An 18,063-nucleotide genomic window follows, 5' to 3' on the forward strand; every position below is an offset into this window, starting at 1 on the left:
GCATGAAAACCCTGTCACTCATCACGCTTTGGCTCATTTCATTGTAACCAGCTTAGCAAAAAGCAAGACCTAACCCTCATCATGATGGACGTTTGTGCTCTTCCACTGGCGCACCTTTCTGACAATGAGGCACCTTTTTCTGTATCCATCAGCAAGCAGCAACACCCAGAGAGACAAAACTTTAAATATTCATTAGTGATTACCACCTGAGACAGCCCCACTAAGGGGAAATACAGTCTGTAAAACACAACGCGGACAGTTTGAAAGCAACAACCCCATCATTTTCCCTCTTTTCTGTAGAGTCATGTCAGCGTACATACAATAAATATATGGAGTCCTTATATCTAACTAAGGCTCAGAAATCCAGTACTGGTTTGGCTCTTCTCATGGTTTAACTTTTATTTCCTGAGCAATCGGTAAAGCTACAAAAAGTTAAGGTTTAGCTTTGGTGATCATACATCCTCACATTCCTCCAGTATATTTTGACATAGTCCAAAGCTCTGTATTGCTGGAGGCCAGAAGCCCTGTAAAAAACATGTGATTTGTCTTTGAGAGTGTGAATCATATCTAATGTTTCTTCACCTTTTGCCCAAAGCACACCAGTATAGTGCAAGGCTTACACGTGCCTTTGAATGAGGATAACCACATACTCATTCGACGAATGGAATGGGTGATGGAAAGATGGCTCAGTCTCGCAGTAGAGGGCCAATCCATTCATATACTCACATAGATTTCTATGTGTCATTTCCTAATGGACCTCCCACTTCAATGTCTCGAAGTGCACGGCTGCCAAAACTCAAGCACAGCAGAAACACTGCGTGCTGATACGTCAACTCGTGTATCAGCCAGAAGTGGCGGAGGAGGAGTCACTCGCAGGCAAAGGAGGATAGTGGACATGATTTTTGTGAGTGAATGCGTGACAATGATGAGCTTGGCATGTCGCCGAGGCAACAAGCCTCCTCATCCATTATTCATCTGGGTAACAAACTGATAAATGAGGTAAATGAAGAGGAACAACGACAGCGAAAATCATGCCGATGGACCAAAAGAGACATTTAGAAGTCGACTGCACCAGCGGCATCCTGAGGTGCATATTAATCTGTGAGGTAAACAACAAGGTCTGGACACAGGGTCAGAGCGAAGCGCCGCTCAGAAGAAAACTCTTCTCTCTGAGAAGACTAATGTGAATGTGGATTAAGCATCCAGAATGGGATTTGAAGGAAACGTATCTGTATTACAGGGAGAATTCGCACATGACACACTGTCAGTCACCCGCCAGGACACTCTGAGACCCCTCTCCACTGTCCACCATCAAAAAAAAAAAATAACAACAACAACAAAACAAGTGAAATCCATCTGCAGACCAACTTACAGTTGCATCAGTCTACTAGCACAGGTACAGAGAGCATAAATGATATCCCAGGTCTCACATGTCATGCCAAATTAATGCAACGCAATCTGTACGAGACAGCAGGGGGATGAATTATTGCCCTGTTGCTACGGTAACATCTCATATGCAGAAAACACATTGCAGCGGTCTGAAAAATTGTGATTTGTGAGATTTCATTTCAGAAACCATTCCAATGACGAGGGAGAAGCAAGGAGGGATAAATGGAGAAAAAAAAAGATTGGCAGTGAAGGAGGGAAGGGAAAAAAGAGACACTCAAATACAGTGAAGAGAAAGAAGAAGAAGAAGACGGAGACGAAACGAGGCAAGGCTTCACTCGCAGCAATTTGAAGCAGTCCTTCAGACAATTTGGGTCACTTCTGTCACTGTATTTCTATAAGGCAAGCAGAAACACCTCATCTGCCATTCATTTCATTTCCATTCCAACACCTGCAAGCCATTTGCATTCTGTCAGTTTTACCTCTCCCTTTCATTTCTCCACATGCCACTACATTTCCTGAATGATAACATACTGGCAATTTCTACACTGGCATAGCCTGGGCCAGGACCACAACACCACCTGCATCCAAAGCAGGGGGACATTTCCAATATCCAGTTTCTTTTCTTTTTCTTCGTCCCCTCCGCCCCAAGTCCCAGTCCGACTCTCATGTTTCCAGCAACAACACCCCTCCCAGCCCCCTACACCTCCCCTCCCCGTTGATCCAATCCACATCTTTGCCATCTGACCCTTACGAGCCCCTGCAGGACATAGCTACTCCCCGGGGACCTGAGGTCGGATCATATGTTCCCCTTCTCCATAGCAACAAATGAACCACACACGCCGAAGAGGTCACCTGACAAGCTGTCATCCGATCTATGGCGTCATTTCTTACAACAGGCATCGCTGCATCATTAAACCAAGTGCAAGTGCGCAGCTGTGCAGATCAAATCAAGGCTGGTTTCATCAAGTTAAACGCAACATTTCTCCAACTCCAGTAAGAATGAAATATAGGCCCAACTGCTTAGTGTGAAAATTTAAAGAGCTAAAAAAGAGTAGCTCTGCTTGTCAGGGCTCATCTCGTATCAGATATACAACACAGAAAGAGAGGAACAAAAAAAACATCTGAGAAGCTCAAACTGCTACATACCATGCAATTATTACACACCGATAGCCCCAAAATGTCAGAAAAATGAAGCCGTGCTTGAATTTTTGAGGATTAAGGTCCTTTATGCGACACTTCATGTTTACGGATCAGGCCAGTCTGTGAAGATTTATAAGAAGGGGCTACCAAAGGGATGAGCGGGAAAATAAGGATCCAACACTGGCGAGTCCAGCCTGAGCACTCGCTGCTGACTGCTGTTTGTGCGACACTCGCTCCAGCAGTAATCTTTCAGTTTCTTTTTCTTTCTTTAGTCATTCACTTTTGAAGATTGCTGCCATTTCTTTTAAGCTAGCAGTGAAGCTCTTTTTTTTTTTTTAGATTGCCTCGCTTCAGTTGTGCTCTTTTCTCTCCTTCTTCAGCCTTGGTGACTATTACTGTTTAATGCTAACCACACACAGGTTCTATTTTTACCACGCAAAGCAGGAGAATCAATCAAATTCTCGCGCGTGTCCCCAACACTGAGTATTTACACCAGAAAATGAAAAAGGCCTTTTGTTATCACAACAGAAGAGCAGCAAAATAGATTTAGGAAATTGTGAAATTGTTTTGTTAATGTGAATGATTAAAAATTTGCATTTCAATAGGCAGAAGCTGAGAATTAATTAGTTTTATTATCTATTAATTTGTTGATTCCTTTTATTATTATTTTTTAATTTTGATTAATCAATTAATTCCCATGTAGTAAAGCACAAAATAATATAATTTTCCAGAGCCTAAGGTGACATTTTTAAACTGCTTTGCTTTGTCTGACCAGCGGTCTCGAATCAATTAATGTTCTCAGCTTTCAACAACATAAAGCAGAGAAATTGGCAAAAACTCGCGTTCATGCTCATCCACCCTATTTCCAAGAGTAAGATTAGAAGAAACTCTCGTGTCTGTACAGTACATAAGAAGTCTTGTCGTCATTGTGAGGTTGCTAGGCAACCAGCCGAGACTCCAGAAAGTCATAGGACTAAGCCAAGAAACAGTCACACACATATAACCCTCTCTATAAGCAAAACTTAATGTGTTTATACGTTTCACAAACCTTATAAGGCATCACATCATTAGCACGCAAATATGCTGTCGCAGTTCTAACAGATTCAGAAAGCTCTTCTTCTTCTTCTTTTGAGCTTTTATGAGAGATTTTATCCACTGATGACCTAAGCTCCTAAGAATGAGAGATGATAAAAAAGATACTTTCACTTGCTCCCTTATTCACAATGAGTCACCACCACAGATAGCTCCACGTGTTTGATTTAGCAGACTTTTCCTCCACATGCTCTTCCTGACACAACCCCAAAGGGATTTGTTCTTTTCCAAGGATCGAACTGGGAATCTTTCTCTTGTTTGGCAAATGTGTAAACAACTGCACCGTGGAACCACTAAGAGTGTCAATCAAAACATTAACATCCCAGAGTCCAAAACCAGTGGACGACATCATGGTGCTGATGCAAATCACTACTGTCTATTCTTTTAAAGCAGCAACTGACTTAGTGTTTGGTTTCAACTCAGCTTTTTTTCTGGAATGAAAAAGCTCTTGATGAGCTATCCTCATCTCATGGTGAACAAACTGAAGCAGCAGGAACACTCCCCAGGAAATCTTGGCCTGAAATACACTCCCCAGAGGATATATCAGCAGACTCTGCAACTGGTTCAGAGATTGATCTCCTACTAATAAGAAAGCAGTCCAAATGGTGCTTGTGTGGAAGCACGACTATATGACTCTGGGTGATTAGAGAGGTGTATTTATACTTGGGAATCCTTTCAACATGTGTTAACACCTTGAGAATGTACATACATGTGTCTGATTGGGATGTGTAGCGGTCTTGTGATTGAGAATCTAGAGCAAACCCCTTAAGTGGAGAGATGGGGAGACGGAGAGAGAGACAGAGAGAGGGCGGGAGGGAGATCATCAGAGCCATTACTGTGTGATAAATGATTTGCTAGCTGGTGAGTTGCCCTGAGGGAACCAGTGGGGCAGAATGTGTGCATGCGTGTGTGTGTGTGTGTGTGTGTGTGTGTGTGTGTGTGTGTGTGTGTGTGTGTGTGTGTGAGAGAGAGAGAGAGGCAGGAGGGGCGGTTAAACCTGTGGCTTACTTTTATCAAGATCCCATGGCACCCACGTACTGCTAATGCAATCTGGTTTGCTACAAAGGGAAAAGGGAGGTTGAGGGTACAGCACACACACACACAGAAATTAACTCCAACTGACTGAAATCAAAGTTTCTCAAACACACACCCACCCGCACACAAAGGGTGAACTCAACTATGCGCACTTTCTATCGCACAGAAGCAGAAGCACACAATCAAACTTCTGCTCATAGACGCACACACATATTATCTCAGACTCGCGCTCTTACACTCTCTGCAGGCAGTCACATCTCAGGGGAAAAGGAGCTGGAGCCAGGGCCAAGCTCAGAGGAGGAGGAGGAGGCAAATTAGTGCAGAGTTTAAAGAGCAGAGTGGTCGACGAAGAGAGAGGGAGAGACAGGGGGAGTTAGAGCAGACCAGAGTGGAGGAACAGTCCAACTGCTTGAACAGGGGTGGAAGATGTGTTAGGTATGAAGATGGTAAAAGGTAGAAAAGATGGAAGAATGGAACAGGAGAGGGATGTAGCAAAACGATCCAGGTGCAGTAAGTAAAATAGAAGGATTAGAAGTTAAGAGCTTGAAAAGGGTGAATGAACAGAGAGCGAGAGAGAGAGGGAAGAAAACACAGGGGAGCTAGAATGACAGCGAGGAGAGAGACAGCGAGAGGGTAATGGCTGGTGGGAGAGGTGCGAGCAGCTTCTGCCAAGATAGAGGAAGAACCAGAGTGGGAAAAGAAGGAGAGAAATTGAGCAGTGTAACCCCCAAGACCCTGCTGTCTTCACAGGAGAGTGCTGTGTGTAGGTTGATGTGTGTATCTACATTGGTACTATGGTGCACTCTGCGCTGGCAGGTCTGAGAGCCGGTGTCAGGCTCCTCAGGTTGTCCGTGGTTAAGATTGGGAGGGAGGGATTTCTGGTGCGATAGCCCCAAGGGGAGCTCTTCTTGCTGGGGTAAGACAGCCTGCCTGCTTGCATGTGTGCCTGGGCTGCTGGCTCCAAACTTTGGATGAAGCCCAGGAAGTGAGGCGCAGCTGGATGAGCTCTGGCACCAACTCTAACTACCAAAATCACCAGGCAACACCATCCTGAGGTAGTATGCTCACACACAGGTGGAAACATTAAGAACCCAAAAGCATGCAGCAAAATCGATCCTCGTCTTTCTGACATTTTGTAGGCAAATATTTCCAAATTAAAAAGTGTCAGAAAGGCTGCTAATGAAAATATTCATTACCTGTAGCCTCTCCTGTTTGGTGTCACTAATGGTCTTCATGTCTACTAACTCATGGAACAAAAAAAATTTAAAAAGTTGATTAAGAAATGTTAACCTCCATTTATTACAACTGATGAGCAATTATAATACGGCACATTAAAATTCTCCTAAAACCAAACCTCCATTAGAAAACATGAAGCAGAGTGCAGGCTAATGCTGAGCTGCCTGGTGTTATGCTGACCTTTATCTGACATTACTTCCCTTTTTTTTCTACAACTGAGTGTTGTCAAGGCTGGAGTATTAACAGTAATCCGTGCCAAGAAAGCCCAAGGAACCACCAGCAAAAATTGCTCGTATACAGTAGTGCTGGTTCAGATGAATGTGCCTGTGGACAGAGGGTTGTTTAAACAAAATAGAGTGGACTGAGCGTTGGGGATCGTGGTGCGGGTTTTCGTGGTCTGCAGCAAGTGCTTAGAGTTCAATCTAGCTGCATGAGAAAATATACCTTTGTAGTAATTGTTAGCTCAAAAAGAGCTATGTCACTCCAACATTACAGCCTGAAAAAGCCCAGATGTCTGACCTTGGATCGGCAGGATTTGGCTTCAAACCCCAAAGAGCTGATGATGCAAGACATAACTTAGAGTAAGCTTGATCATCCGTTCAACAGAGTTTATCTTTGCTCAGTCCCATATCCCCGGGTCAATAATGTTGACTCATCGACCACTTCTTCCTCTGTTGTCGATAAAGCACACTACAGCCTTTTAGCTGCTGCTTTGGCTCTGTAAAGAAGAAACAAAGCAAATGACCCCAAGGACTGGTCAAGACTGAGGAAAACTGAGGCTGATGCTGATGATAAAGTCCCATTCACAGGGCTCAACATTAACTGTATTCTTGTGGCCGTTTTCCTTCTTAAATTCACAGAAATCATGCTGGCATTTAAGAATAGAATGTGAAAGGGGATTACAAAGGCAATATTTGCACGTGGAAGTACTTAGACCACTGATGAGATAAAGAAAGAAAAAAAAGAGAGATTTGGGTGCACGCTCTTTAAAATCATTCCTAATCTCTAGTGATTTGAGATTTTCTCTTTCCTCACACTGCCCTCTATCATATTGATCAGTGCATCGGCTGCCTAATAGACAGGTAGTGAAAAAAGCAGGGAAAGGGAAGGCTTGAGGTGAAAGAGTCACAGAAACTGACCAGAATATTGAAATGGTCAATTAAAGCAGTGCTTCTTGGAACAGCAAGAGGACAGCCTGAGAGTCACACAGGCCTCTTCAGGTGGGGGGAAGGGGAAGGATTATTATCTCCCCGAGACTGAGGCGCGCACAAAATAATTCACCTGGAAATCAATTTCCATCACGTCTATTACAGACCACCGATGGACCGAGAAAGAAAGAGAACGAGAGAGACAGACCAAGAGAGGCTCTCATTTCCCCTTTTCATCCTTGTTGTATTTTTCTTCCCTCTTTCACTGCCCAAACCATTTCCACAGCAGAGTGCACTGGCCGCAAAAAGACATCTGCAGTCGATCATGATAAACAGTCCGCATCTCCCACATTTGTTTCCCTTAAAAACCACAGAGCTGCATGAGTAAAAGCTACAGCTGCTGCCTCTTCATGGACTTCCTTCTGCATTAAATCATGACGTAAGGGGATAAAAGTCCAGAAGTGCAGCTGCTGATGGATTCGTGCCATTGTTTACAGTGACACAAATTTCATTAAAGGAGGCGCGCCCATTTTGATACGGGAATTTTTTTTTCAGAAATTGGCCCGTAATGAAGAAGTGAATCCTATTTTTATTACTCATATTTCATTTCTGTTTGCAGCTCAAAGAAGTGGGCAAAGCAGCTTCATTTTTATTTTAGAATCTGTTCTCTGAAACCCAAACAACAATTTCAATATCTTAGCTGCAAAATGCTGTTTTCCTTTCCTTCAAAACAAGAGCAGGTCATAAGAGCTACCTTTCTTTTTTTAACAGAAATTGAGTCCTTGACTGAAGAAAGAGTGTGCAAAACGAGCATCGGGTTCGCCACTTGTCTAAAACCTAAACCGTTTCTTTTATTCTAACAATGGCACCAACCCACAACCCTCATTCACCATCCAAACCTCCAATTTCTGCAGTTTCCCTCTGCCGGATCCTCATTATCGACCAAGGAAAACAGAGAGGATGTGCCTTGGTGTGTGTATTTGTGCAGAGGGGAGCTGGTAGATAGGCGTAAACGACACGAAGCAGAAGCCGACGAAGTGATGGGTGTGACTGAAGGGATGGGGGTTGTCAGCATTTGTAGGTCAGCGTAAATGTTTAATGCTTTATGCTGATGAGCTGACACTCTTATCTGTCTCTCTGGTTCTCTGGAAAAAAAAAAAAAGACGCACTCTGATACCCACCGCCGCTTGCACACACGCGACTGCCACACATTTGCAGGCGTAAGCCACCCACTTGTGAGCCCCTGCTTATACTCACCCCGACCTCTCGGCACGCCAATTAAGCAGGTATGTGACAAGACAGCCAAAAGTTCCAATTAGACCAATCTACCTCTGCGACATGTCCCCTTATACCAGCCTCCCCATGGCAGAAACAGCAGCCTGCACCTTCCTTCCCCCCACTGGTCCTAAATGCTTTTCCATGCCTCACTCTCTCTTCCAGCACTCCTATTTACCCCAGTTACATCAGAATGAGGAGCCCAAATAATGCAACTTTAATAGAGCCACTTTAGCATTCAGTCTTAAAGCGGGGGATAGATGTCTCAGTTATGAGCATGCATAATTATTAGGCCTGGAGTACACATTGTAATTGAAAGGGTCTGATAACAATGCTGCCTTGTTACATGCAATACATTAGGAAATGGGGAGATGGATTAGAGTTACATGACAGGGAGGGGGGGAGAGAGACTCGATTCAGTTTGCAAGGTTTAGCAAAGAAACCCATAATGGCCTGTTTATCTTATCAATTAGGGAGCCATAATATTTTTTGAAATGAGAAATGGGGCTTGCCACGGGGCACAATCACCTCATAAATAAGGCACCTTGCTAAATAAATCCACTAACCAATTTATTCAATTTACCACACAATGGCTTATAGCTTAATTTCAGTGATAATGGGAGCACACACTTGAGGAAATTAAACTGGAGAAGTTGAAATTTCATGAGTCATTTCCAAATGACCCCCAAAGGATGTTAGAGAATCAGGTGGCAGGAATGTTCAGACAGCACAGTCTGTCTGTCGAATAAGTGCGGCTTCGTTTTTTTCTTGTTTTTTTTTAAACAGAGAGAAAGCCAAAGGGCACGGTTTGCTTTTTTTTTTTTTTTTTTTACCGTTTGATCAACAATCATTTCAAATACTGGTGCAGTTCTGGACACATTATTTTCAACACGTCGTCATTAAGGATTCAGTGGAAGCCTGGCCGTTAATGGCTTTTAGATGCTGCCTCCCACACCCTACTTGATGGGGCATGCTTTCCATTAAAGTAAAAGTATTTTGGATGCTTACAGTTCGATCATAAAGCTCCATATGTTGCGTTGTTATTTCTCCGGCTCTGTCACAAACAAGCCTCCTCGCTGTTACAGCGTGGGGAGACAGCGCTGCATGAAAGCCAACGTGTCAAAATCAAAATTCATCACTGTCAATGACGGTAATTGGTCTTGAAAAAGAGAAGAAAAGCACGTTCTGTGCCACTGGGCTGATTAAAGGCATCACACACGCCAGCATACACACAGTCTGTTACTTGGGGCAGATTCTTTTCTTGCTTGAGTTTTAAATGTAGCCACATCTTATTGTTTGAATGTCAAAAAAGATCCATCGCATCTCTCTCACACAGCAAACAGTGTGCGCAGAGCGTTGGACCGTGTTTTGGTGCTGAATGGTGTTTGTGGAGGTTTAGCTGTATAGAGTGGCCTAAAGCACTGCTGGGACAGACAAGACAAAACTGGGTCCTTTACACTGGGTGTGGCCTGGATTCACACAAAGCCCCCAGTGGGTGAACGCCTAAGGAGAGTGTCTGTGCATGGATGGATGGATGGTCAGATAAGTTTATTGGGGACACCAGAGTGGCTCCATGGTGAGTAAGGGATAACAATGGGAAGCCGGAGGAGTGGCAGACGTAAGGCAGATGGACATATGCTAGGACAGATATGGATGTGGGTCTCGGTTAAATTTAAAATACCTCTTAGAGCTTATTCGAGAATATGTTATCAGTCATGTGGGGGCCAAAGCAACACTAACAAATATACCAGTGTATCAACAACGTGTTACAAAACTAATCAGTATCAGCATGTTTCACAATCTCACGTCTTACACTCATGTGTCAGGATATCCAACAATGGATGAGATGTAAATTACATTTCCCTCACTAAACTGATGATTTTGGCTGAAATCCACTTCCATGTGGAAACACATTATTACCCCATGTGGACTAAGAGCAGCCCCTAACACTTTAAGCCCTCCCCCATCTAAATCCACAGATGACACTATCGCTTTTAACTCCCATTTTTCTTAAGCGCAGATCCCTCAATGCAACACCACTGCAACACGTTGGGGTCGGGGCCGCTAATGGAGCCCTCACCCCGTGTCTCTCCCATGAGGCTGTCTGTCCTGAGGAGGAAATTAGGTGGTGTTGGGAGGGGGTAATGTAGTGAGGGTGTGTGTGTGTTTTGACAGGGGAGGTAAGAATTTTGGGTCAGGGACTCAGTGGAGGCCTCTTAATCTGGAGATGGACAGGGTGGGGTGTGGGTAGACTACACACACGCAGACACACACACATCAGATGGGACCCCCTACCAATTTACATTTACCTACTTAGCATGCCCCTGGGCACGTGCATGCGCACCCGCTCTTATCCCTTCACTGCAGCCTTCTGCATATACAGCAAGTGCGATCATGGGTAAAAGAGATTATTTTACCATAACCCAGATATTCTAACCCCACATGACCTACTGGGTTACAACAGCATCAGTTCTTCTGGCAACACAATAACCCCAGAAGCGCACCACATTGATGAAGCTGACGCTGCATTGGATACTCAGTCAGTAGGATGACATGGGTTGATGCAACAGCAGCTCAAATGATAAATTAAATATGAATGTGCATGAACAACCCCCCCACCCCCATAGTTTCCCTCCCCCTTTTCTTCCTTTAACGATCAGAGGCATTGAGGATGCGGCCATAATATTTCTAGTTCAAATCCTTTTCACGGCCTCCCTCTCTCATTCTTCATTCCTGTCACCCATGGCTGTGTTTTTCTTTCTAAAGAGCAGATGCACTATTAAAAAAATCATTAAACTAAAATACCTCTGTGACAGCACATTTTGCCTGAGCTGCAGTTGTTATTCATATGAAAAGTACGCATCTGAATGATAATGCCCTCCGTCTGCCTTGACCCCTGTTATGTAAAACGCTGATGAGTGTGACCCCAGAGAGAAGAAGGAAGACAGCTTCCGGGCTGAGCTCGGGTTTGGACTCTCCAGACTCTTGGAATGAAAAGGTGAGCAACTGGAAAAGCCACCTCCCTACACTCAGTGTTGGAGCATTTGTGCCCCCTAGTGTACTTACTTGTCCAAGCAGCTTCAGGCTGGAAGTTTAAAGGCTTAACACCACTTTTGACTCAAACACGAGAAAACACTGGAGTGCATGAGAAGGTGAAATGCAAGAGCAAACAGTTTCATATATTTGTGTCAGTGAGAATGAAGAAGAAAGCAGCACTTTATCTGTGGGGAAGTCACTGTGGGACCCTGTGAGCATATTCAGAGTTTTGTATAAGCTGGAGGAGGAAAGGCAGGTTTTTTAATCCAAGAAAAGTGCTCTTTAGTGACCCACATACTGAATGCATCTCTACAAAAGAGAGCTGATGAGCTCATAGACACTCTGGGGGTTCAGACACATAAGGGCTCCTTGAGAGCAATAACAAAGACTGCAGAAAAAAGGTTAGATCCAGACCCAGCTGGGAAACCCATGAGGGCACAGTGGCCGTTTTCATCTTCGTCTACTTCTTCTTGTATCATGTTTCAGTCATACACGTATTACTTCCTTAGATGAAATCGCACATTTGTTGAAATGTTCAGGTTAGCAAACAATCACATTAAGTGGAGAAAATTTGGACTATAAAAATTGGGATTAAACAACAGAATCATGTAGATCTGATCTGAACTATAATTCATTACTGTGTGTCCTACATGAGAAAAAGCAAATCAAAGATGCAAACTCCATTACAGCCACAGCCACAGCCACAGCAAACAAGCAACATAATAACAGGAGACATTCAACCCCAACTCCCATCTATTCAATCTTCTCTGATTGCTGTACTGCAGAGTTTAACACAGGGGTAGGGAACGTTGGTCCTCGAGAGCCGGTGTCCTGCAGGTTTTAGATCTCACCCTGGGTCAACACACCTGAATCAAATGATTAGTTCATTACCAGGCCTCTGGAGAACTTCAAGACATGTTGAGGAGCTAATTTAGCCATTTAAATGAGCTGTGTTGGATCAAGGACACATCTAAAACCTGCAGGACACCGGCTCTCGAGGACCAACGTTCCCTACCCCTGGTTTAACAGGTAACAGTTGTACTGTGCAGCACGCAGCCATTAGATGGCAGCAGATTCAAGGAGTAGCTCCTTTGTGTTCTTTCATACTATCGGTGCCCAAAACCTCGCACAGACAGATGGAAGAACAAACATTATATCACTCTGTAGAATGACATCTTATTTACTATATCAGTAAGACTGATGAACACATAATTAAAACGCTGATAAATCTATGATGTTCAAATGTCAACACACTTCATGTGTTGTAAATTAGATCCATGACATTTTAAACAAAGTGCTAATGATGTACTAACCATTTCCCATAAAAGACCACACATTTTGAACTGATTAATGCTGTTTGTCACAATATGTGCACTCAGGGTGAAGTCCTCATCTATGATCATTATTTAAAACACAAATACTTCTAGCAAGTTATTTCTATAAATACCTGCTTCCGTTTCTAGTTTTTATTGTAACACTAAAATTAGCATTACATTTGGCAAGTGTCATGCTATAGTAAAATGAGTTATCTAGCTGAAAGCCAAAGTCAGACTCAGATGTAATCCATTTACTGGAAGTTCTCGGTTTTTGCTTTACGCAGAACCGCAGAACACTACAACAGTTGATAGCACCAAAACAATTTACTGACTCGCAAACCGCAGGGTTGGCACGGGCTCCATAAAGTGTTCCACACACCTTCACATTCGCCTGTGAGCCATTTGTTTACAGCATTTACAGCAGGTCCGAGCAGAAGCAGACAGAGGTTAATAATGCACAGTGTGGGAATAACTATGACTAACAAGCTTGGTCATAACACAAAGTTCAATAGAGCCATGAAGATAAGACGACACATATGGTCCAGAAATCACTGCAGAGAAGAAGAGAGAAAACACAGCTGAGGTGCTGCCTGTATCTGGCTTTAGCAGGAGATGATGAGGTCGAACACAGAGGATTGTGTTCATTCCCATCGGGGGAAAGAGTGCATTGGATCATTTCAAGGACTCTTGGTCATGTTCCAACAAAGTCGATTAAGTTGTACAAGGTGTGTGCCCGTGCATGTGTGTGGAGAATGAATGAGAAGAAGAAGAGAGAAAGAGAAATTTCCTCCAATAAGGAGAAGAAGAAGAAAACTCTGACTGAGGGGTAACAGCAAAGCTGCCAAAAAGGAAACGTGCATCTTAATAAACATGCCCCTGGGCAACAGTAAGCTTACACACAAGTCGTGTCACAGCTGTCGATCAGGAAGCACACACATTACTCAGAGACACGAAAGCTCTGACTAAGAACTGAAACTGATGGAATTCTACGTTATGCATTGTACATCATATGAAGTGCTAAGAATCATACATTTTAAGAGAATGCAATCAGAAGACCACAAGATTATAGATGAGGGGTTATTTTGGTTCAAACCAGGTCACTTCAACAAGCTGAAGAACCTAAATGAAGCAATCAGCTGTAGCCCAGCTTTGCTTGCAGCCCTTCAAATGAATAAACAGGTGGACATCACATATTAGATTACCCTTACATGGGTTGGTCCAATCATCCAGACCTAGTGACCTATTTTAAATAATTTATTTCAGTATGCAATTTTAAAGAAAGCGATATCCACCTGCACCAAAACTTAACAAGCTCCTCTATTTTTCTAATATTTGCCTCGGTAGTTTTTGCATAATGTAACTGAGAGATAGAAAAAACATATGGACAAGCAAACATGCGGCACTGTTATCATATCAGCTAATATAAGATGATGGATGATTTGCATTTGTATTCTGCTTTTCCAGATATTTCAAACCTGTTAAGCTGACCTAAACTGAGTGACCACGACTGTTTCATATTACCCAAATCATTGCAGCTAAACAAAATAAACTTCTGTAACCATCGAGAGTGCCTTTCATGTTGTTACCGCACAGTTGGTATTTACCAAAGTGTTGAGAGACAGGGAGTTGTCAGCCTTGCCTTGCTTCACGGTACCAAACATATGCTGCTGAGAGTTTCTGCTCTCTGTGCAAAGCTTACTTTCTGCTGGAAACAAACACTCAGCCACAGATTGAGTGAAATAAACACTCGTGTGAGCCCACACTCCTATGGAAATAAACACTCTTTTGGAAAGAAAATCATGCGCATACCGGTGAGAAAACCTCTAAAGGCCCAGACACCTTTAAATGGATAGAGCACATGCACAAAGTAAACTAGAAATATACTGACATAGATAAATCCTGGAGAACTAGGACAAACTACAAGAGCAGACAAAGATAAAAGTTCATGCCTTCTGAAAGTTAGAGGACAGCATTGCTATCAATGGGTAATGTTTTTAGGGCCACATGTAAGTCTGTTTGAGAACAACACCCTTAAAAGATCATGCAAAGGATGTGAAGGATGATACTCTCGAAGCAGCCCATTAACTATGGTAAACAGTTTACTTTTTACCATTGGTGGTAATTGGTGTCTGTTATGAGTTTAAATTACCAAGACCTGAATGACAGAATGAAAGATGTTGTTACACACAAAACTCAAGACTGTGCAACTTTACCTTCATACAACACTGACAAGCGCCACATGATCTAAAACTAAAAGCATGCTCAAGAAACAAATCTGCATTCAATTCAAACACATTAACAACCGGGATGTGTGAAAAATCCTATTTAAACGACAAAGTTCTGCACTGAATAACACATGCCGAAGGCTGATTTTGACCAAAGGTACAGTAAAGGACTCTATTCTGCTAAACAACAGTCATTCCAGCACTTTACATAAACAACAGCCCACTGTAGAGCAGCGAAGACAACACAGTTATAATGTATTTAGCTTCAAAACACCAGCACCTAAACAACACTTTAGTAATGATGGCTTTCCCTAGCATTGCATAAGAGGCTGTTCTTCACTGTGGGAGATATAATGATAACAACAAAACAACAGGACACTCCATTCAGACTTTTATTAAGCATTTCATGGATATACGCATATCAACAATGAAAAGTCACTAGTTTAGTCCTTGAGTTTCTGTGCAATTTCAAGAGGATATCTAAGGAATAGTTGAAACAGAAGGTCAGGATGGCCTTGAATTCAGGGAGGGCTTTTTGACTGGTACTTAAGGATACCTCCCATCCAAGAATGAGCTCCCTATGACCTCAGGGAGAGAAGGAAGATAGGATGCAAAACCAGATAAGGAATGAGAGGACCTTGATGGGGGGTATTCCCAGTGATAAACAGACCATGATGACAAGGACAATATGAACTTTGAAAAATGTTAGTTTTGAAAGTTAACCTGTTTGGGAAAAGGGTTTTTCACTCAAAACAGAGCAGATCTTCCATTTAACCTACATGTTATCTCTACATCGGATATCAGATGCCATACAATTTGTTCCTCCTCACTCAGACTATCTAACAAGTCCTCAGGTGGTCATCTGTTTTTCTAACTATTCAGAAAATACTTTACTCCTTAAGCAACTATCTCCAACTCTTTAAGCCCAGTGGTAATTTATTTCTAACCCTTTCCTTTCAACAAAGCTAGAAAACCTCCAAGGTCCTGATGAAAGAGGGCAAAAAGAAGACCTACAGGTTCTCTCGCCGGTAGCTATCGATTGTGTCTGTGCAAACAATACAGTGGTAAAGCTATACAGAAGTGAAGGAATCTCGTGGCCACTTACCCACCTGTACAATGAACGCTATTACTCATGCAGCTTATCATTTAAAACTAATGACATCAATTCTCTAGGGGACAAAAACCTGAAGAGCCACAAGCTACAGGACTTAACCCTGTAAATCTCATTACTGCACAGACTGACCTCCCAAATCAGACAGCAGGTAATTGCACACTCTTGCATCTGAAAGTCACATTAAAAGCCTGATAATGGCTCTCTGACTCAGAATAAAAGGAAACACCAGAGTGGACAAGAAGAAGAACAACGAATCTCTCTTTGGCAAAGAAAGGAAATTGGTACCTGCTTGATTCATAGCAAGGTCCACAAAGGATGCACTCTCCAGATCGCATTCGTTGTTAATGGTGTGCTACTTGTGAAAAGGGCAAAAATACCTGTTTCTTGATGAATAGGGCTGCTTGAGAAAAATGCTGGTGTGGAGATAATAAGGGTCCGCCGGTGATAAAAACCCACACAGTTCACAGCTGAATGGGCTATTCATGTGCTATCAAGCACTGTGATGAAGCAATAAGAAAAACATTTTGTCTAACAAAGCAGATGAGACTGAGGTCCAGTAAATGGTCAAATGTAACACAAGTTAGGAAAAATAAAACATATGATGGACAAGGTTCTTTTGCTTCATTTAAATTTTGAACAAATTAAAATCAAGCAGAAAAAAATTATTAGATAAAAGAACGTGACATAGAAGACACACTATGAACAATTCAAAGCACACAGAATGAAATAAAACAGAAGAAAGATGCTGTAGTAGTAGTCAGAACCCAACGGGCCCCACAGAAACCCAGTGGGATCAGTTGGGAATCTGAAGTAGGCGTGTAAGATCTCCATATTTAGAGTGATTAAAAAACTCTGCTGCATTTGTTTATTCAGGTTAGTTCAACTAGGCCAGTTTGAATGTTGCCATTAGAACCAAAAGCCCCTGAATCCCTGCATTGTTTCTATGCAGTCTTTGGATTGCAGCTAATTTATATTTTACATAGTTCAAAGAGGCATGTGCTGTATCGCACACCATAATGTTATTGTCTCAAGCAGAGTTTAATGAGACTATAAAAGCGTCACGGCAAAGAGAAGAGCAGGATAGAAACAGCAATGACAAATTTTGGCTTCTGTGAAAACTCTGTAGTTCAACCTCATTTGGGAGTAGGCGATATAAGTTTTAGTCTCAGCTGTCACATGTGCTTGTTTGCAACAGCTTTCTTGAGCTGGCTTGTATAGCAGTTAATGAGATCCCGAAGGAAACTGGTGTTAAGCAGGTCACAGACTGCTGCAAGCACCAGAGCATTCATAACCACACTATGGATGACCTTTGACCTCACTCCTATCCTTGTGCTTGCTATATAATTTTGTGAAAGTCTAAAGCCTCACTTGAGGGTTACCCAAGCGAGGCTAACCCATATTCATGCACAGACATCTGCATTTTTTTTCCATGCATGTGGAAATTTCAACTGGATGTTGTAATGCTGTTGCTGCCAGACATTAGGACTATTTAACTGCCCTGCTTGCTTTAACCTGTCCAGTTGTCTATACAGGCAGTGTAAGTGGCTGCTTTACTTGCATCCTGAAGCACATTTTTAAGCTTCCACTCTATATTCCTGCAGTGACAAGCCAAAATGACTGGCCTGTCTGTGTAGACAGCACAGGCATTACATCTTTTTCTATCTATATACGCAGCTTGACACAACAGTAGCAATCTACGACACCAGCCCTATACCGCATCAAATTACAAACATATAACATGCATGAAATGAAAGACTGAGTCCCTTAAATCTGTCAGTAAGTAAAATTACCAGGTACAGAATAGCAAATTGCAGAAATGTTGTTCACCCATGCAACAGGTGAGCACAGTCACAGCACCCTGGTCCCTGTAAGAATGTATGCACAGCTTACATTCTTACAGTGATAATAAAGAATGGGATAGGGGACGGGATAATCCTTGTCATATTAAATAGGATACAAGTTACTTTACCATTCATGCCTCTGACTGATAAAAGTTATCATTGCCAGCCTGTTTTTTCCTCAGTGACAAAGACCCTAAACACTCTGAATTCCTAAGG

General features: G+C 42.6%; 1 protein-coding gene across 7 annotated transcripts in view; it reads right to left on the reverse strand.

The window, feature by feature from the left end:
• The window catches only part of agrn (agrin), a 259,292-nt gene that overhangs the window by 175,917 nt on the left and 65,312 nt on the right, over window positions 1-18,063 (reverse strand). The window lies entirely within an intron of this gene.

This window comes from Pelmatolapia mariae, linkage group LG20 (assembly GCF_036321145.2).
Source record: "Pelmatolapia mariae isolate MD_Pm_ZW linkage group LG20, Pm_UMD_F_2, whole genome shotgun sequence".
Lineage (NCBI taxonomy): Eukaryota > Metazoa > Chordata > Actinopteri > Cichliformes > Cichlidae > Pelmatolapia > Pelmatolapia mariae.